This window comes from Palaemon carinicauda, chromosome 15 (assembly GCF_036898095.1).
Source record: "Palaemon carinicauda isolate YSFRI2023 chromosome 15, ASM3689809v2, whole genome shotgun sequence".
In the NCBI taxonomy this organism is placed as follows: Eukaryota; Metazoa; Arthropoda; class Malacostraca; order Decapoda; family Palaemonidae; genus Palaemon; species Palaemon carinicauda.
This window is the reverse complement of record NC_090739.1, coordinates 90009567-90014566: the sequence shown is the minus strand read 5'-3', so window position 1 is coordinate 90014566 and position 5000 is coordinate 90009567. Positions and strand designations below refer to the sequence as shown.

The following is a 5000-nucleotide window of genomic DNA, read 5'->3' as shown; positions in this document are numbered from 1 at the left end:
AATCAAACCAATCAATAGCTTAAAGTAATGCAAAACTCCAGCAGATGAGTTGTATGGTCTTGAGAATAAGTGTTAACATGTTCACTGCCCTATTACATGGTCGCAGAAGCGACACACCAAAAAAGAGGCACACTACATATCCTTCGTGTAGAAAGGTTTAAATGTTCAAGAATAGCCTAGTGAGTGATATCAATAAACACACGGCAGGTGTACTCACACTACTGTACATTTAACATGTAGATCTGAATGCAAATGATGGTCCGAATTACGAAACTTCTTATTCAATATACAAAAAGAACTAACTAAACGACAGTACCAGAGATTAGCATCCAGATTAATACATCTTACGCTTTTGTTTAAGAATTTAAGATAAGAGTTAGTAGCTGACGACTAGACAGTATAACACTACCATAAAAAAAGGCAGACAGAAAGAATTAAAACATTTCCTCAAAATAGATTCACCACTAAAAATCATAAAAGGCTTTTTCAATTATCTACTCTTTGTTGCAATAGAAGAACTGCCCGAATGTGTTTCTGAAAAGTAAATTTTCCATCAAGAATCATGCCTAACAATTTTCAAGGAGTTTTATATAAGTAATGCAACATCATCAATGCAGAGGTCTGGATATTAAGGTACGAATGGTTTTGACCTGCTTACAATGATACTTAAAATTTTGTTAGCGCTCAACTTCATGCCCCATGATTTGTACCATGTACTAATTTTAGCTAGATCTCTGTTAAGAGATTCAGCAACCAGTATATGGAAGTGAGACAAAGGCAGTAGCACCATCTGCATGTGCAATGAGTTTGTATATAGTATGAAAAGTATTGAGACAAGAACACGACCATGAGGGACATTATGTATTAAATTCCTATATTCATTATGGTGCATACCAACTACTCTTTGCAATCTAATACTTAACACCTCAAAAATGACGCTAAGAAAAGACCCAATTACTTCCAACTGTTTCAGTATGAAAACAAGGATCTCATGATTAACACAATCAAAGGCAGCACTAAAATCAAAGCTAAATATAAAAAAGTTCTTGGTGTGCATTGAAAATTGTGAGTAGGACATCACATGCTCCAGGGCCTTGGCCAAAACCGAATTGCAAACTAGGGAACGATTTTTGCATCCAGCATACCCATTGAAACATTTTGCCAAAGACAACAAAACTTTAGTTAACACGTGTGTTATAGAAATTGGATGGTAATCAGCAGGGATAGAGCTACCACAAACACATTACCTATTCTATAGCAATTGCAAAACGAACATCTTGATTACTTACAGCAAATAACAGATAACTTAAGAGCTAAGAAATCAGCGGTCTTTATATAAAAAAGAGAAATACTATTTGGGTCAACAACTCCATAAGCATTAAAGTTCATCAAGAGTGTCCTGATTCATTTGACCAAATACATATCAGCTACACATCTGCCCACACTATCAAAAATGCTCGACGGGAAAATAGTGATACTAGATCCCAATGGCTAGTGAGAATGAGGTTGATGACGTCAGAACTGTTAAAACCACAGGCAAGGATCTGGCTACAAAAAATGCTACCAGATGGAGTGTAGCCTACAATCACTACTCGTTCAGATGGCAAATACTGATGGATAAAGAGAACATAATGGACACCAATAACATATGATAATTACGCGAGGATAATAATCACTAGGAGGTACTTAAATCACAAAGCAAAGTGCATTTTAGCCATGTGTCGCCTTACAGACATTAAGCTGCTTTAATTTGTAAAATATCCTTTACAACGATTAGAAAGATGTAATTATTTCTACCAACCTTATTTCTATAAATTTTTCTGTTAAAAACAAAACTTATAATATTTATAGTTTTTCTAACTCGTATCCTAACACAAGGGTAACTTTGTATTCATTTTAATTTGAATTTACAAAAAAAAATTGAATATAATTTGAGTACCAGATCAATCCAACAGAGATGAGGACACACAAACCAACATCACTAGGCTACCAATAGTGAAACACTAGTTATTCTTCAAACTACTAAAGTTGGCAATAGAAAATTCCTTTAAATCCTAAATTATGGACATGTTTGGGGAAAGAGAGAGAGAGAGAGAGAGAGAGAGAGAGAGAGAGAGAGAGAGAAAGTATTTTGGTTCGAAAATCAATGAGCAAAGTAATGTGAATCTGCCTAGGATTAAACTTCCTTTTAATTAGTAGTAGTCATGCAGAATAGTTTATACACAATTCCAAAACTTTCCTTCAACTATCATCTCTTATGTACTATCTTAATAGAGTGTCACCATCAGTGAGGAAATAAATGTCACCAAAGCACCACAATTTGTGGGTGTAAACTTTATTTGTACCAACTCCTGACTTGCTTAAGTTTACTTATGGAGACAGTTTCTACCTGTTCATGTATGCCAGTCGTTTCCTCGCCTCTGGCATCACCTTCGTGCCTGCCACCGAAGCTATCGCTTACTGCCAATCGCCCTCGTAGTTTCTGAATTAGAGTTATCAGATCTGGTATCACTCTCTGCCCCTCGGGCATGCCTGATAGTGCGGAAAGGTCTTAAGTGGGTTTTCTTTTCCATTGGACATTAAATGACAGAGTCATCTAGTTTAAGCAAAGCGAGAACTGTAAATTACAAGCCAAAAATTACAGATTTAAGGGTGGCCCACCACTAAAGATCATACGTGGTATGTGTCAGAAAGGGGTTTTTATTGTTACATTGTATTCCTTTTCAGATGAAGAATAAACTTACTGAGCAATAGCTCTTACTTCAGTATAGCTATTCTAAATCAAATGTGATCTGTTACCCTTCCAAAGATGATAGGCTTCTTCCTTTTCCAAATAAGCATGTTTACACCCATCATTGAACCACGATTTTTCTTTCACTAGGTATTTTAACACATGAGAAGATATATGCCTATCAATTATGTTGACCAGATTCTCTTTTAAGAGAACAAGTATCAACACTTATATACAATTATGACCAATTGCAATGCAAAAGACAATTCAAAATGTTATTCCAGTCTGATTGAGATTTTGTATAGTCTATATATTACGTAAGTAAAACTATTCAAGGACAGGCTGCTCATTTTTAGTTACTAACAAAACCAAGGCATGATCAGATGTCCCATTTGGCAAACCAACCGTACTTGTTAAAATACTAGGGGAGACACTGTATAATAGCTCCTACCAGTTACTAAACCTGTGGGTAGGTTCACTTATGATTTGATTGCAGCCTGAGGCAAACTCCAGAGGTTTGAAGCCATCGCAGTCAGTAGGAGGAATAGAGTTTAACCACTGCCTGTTGTTTGCATGGGAATCACATGAAAGCAAATAGGAGGCTTCTCTATTATCTTCTTGTATCTTAGCAATACAAAATGTCTCTGAAATAGGAGGCAGCAATAGTTCCGCCAGCACTTAATACCTACTCTACAAAGAAGTTCTGACAGAAAATCATTGAAAGAATGATGCCTTTCTCTGTGATCTCTAGCTATGAGTAGTGAGTCGTCATTCTAAATTGAGTGATTATATACCTGATTAATTACTACACCAACCCAAAATGAACATATATGCTTGGGTACTGTACTCCTCTTGTTTGTGAGTGCTAACAAAAAAAATGAATAAAAAAAATAAATAAATAAATAATATTCAGGTAGTTGCACTGAAAAAAGTAATGCAAAATTCTCACCCTACATAAAATCTCATCGAGATCATCAATAACAAAATCTCTTGGGTGGGGAGGTGGGGGAGGGGTTGTAGTGAAACAACCTATGTAATAATATGTCAAGCATACATAAATTCTATAATTATGCAACAAATGAGAATTTCTAAGTTCTCCATTCTTCACAGTGGCATACAGGATATTAAAGTAGACCCTCAGCATCCTCCAGGGATAAGTACCAGACGCAGAAAAAAGTTGAAAACCTCCTTAATAAAACTCCTAAACAGAATTTCCTTAGACATATAGCAAAGAAAAACCAAGTCTCTCGTTAGTAACTTTATTATTATTGCAAATGCTATACACAAGTTGGAGAATAGCACAGTACAGTATATCATTACAGTACCATTATAATTGCCACAAAAAATACAAGAAAAAAAATTGAGAACTAAAATAATTTCTTTCCCCATGAGTTATCAAATACACTAAAGTTAATGGATGACTGTGTAAGTCCCGTAATGGTCAACACTCTCATTGTGCAAGTCCCATAATTGTCAAATTTTTCCAAGGCTAATGCAAGCAAGAATTAAGTAATAAAGTTAAACCTCTCTGTATTCCAAGTGAAGGTTGGTATCGGACTTCGGACCCATTTGAAATTTAAAAGGATTGGACACATCCCATGTCAGAGGCCTGGGTAGTTAAGACAGTTCAAAGGTTTCAGGAGCATGGATATCTCCATTGAGTAAGAAAGGCCCATCAACTTTAGCAAGAAAATCTTGGAAGGGGCCACACAATAACCTTTTGCCAGAGACACTGAGATGTTATTTCAGCAGGATTAAGACAAAGAAATCTGTAGTTTAAGGAATAGTGGTTCCAACTGGAAAGAATCTCCCATTCGATAACCCCAGCATCAAAAGCTGGCCCACCTCCCTTAGCAAATACGTACCTGACATCTTTTACAAAGTCTGAAAAAAAAAGACTATGGAAGTTCCTACGCTGGATACAGTCCAGCCATGAACGGAAAGCATCTTCAGGAACTAGTAGCACCTCAACTAGTGTGATTGCTGAAGTGGAGAGGCCCATCTCAAAGAGATTAGATGAAATTTATGAATTTGGGCCAGGTTATTCAGCAGGTATGTGCATCTAGAGGAAAACCTACACTTGCACTAAGAAGCAAACATTATAGAAATTGATCAGCAAAAGAGAGAAACGAGAGCTAGGACAGATATATAGTAAAAGGCTAATTAGTGACTGGAGCTAGTGGGTGAGAGGGTGCGGCAAAACCATCAAGTAATGCCTCCAGCGCATGTCCTTAAAAATAGGGAGGAGCTACAAACCTTTGGATGTGAA

The 5000-nt window shown here is 36.4% G+C and overlaps 1 protein-coding gene across 2 annotated transcripts in view; it reads left to right on the top strand.

Moving 5' to 3' along the window:
• LOC137654693 (integrator complex subunit 12-like) overlaps positions 1–5000 on the top strand; it is a 208321-nt gene that overhangs the window by 30238 nt on the left and 173083 nt on the right. The window lies entirely within an intron of this gene.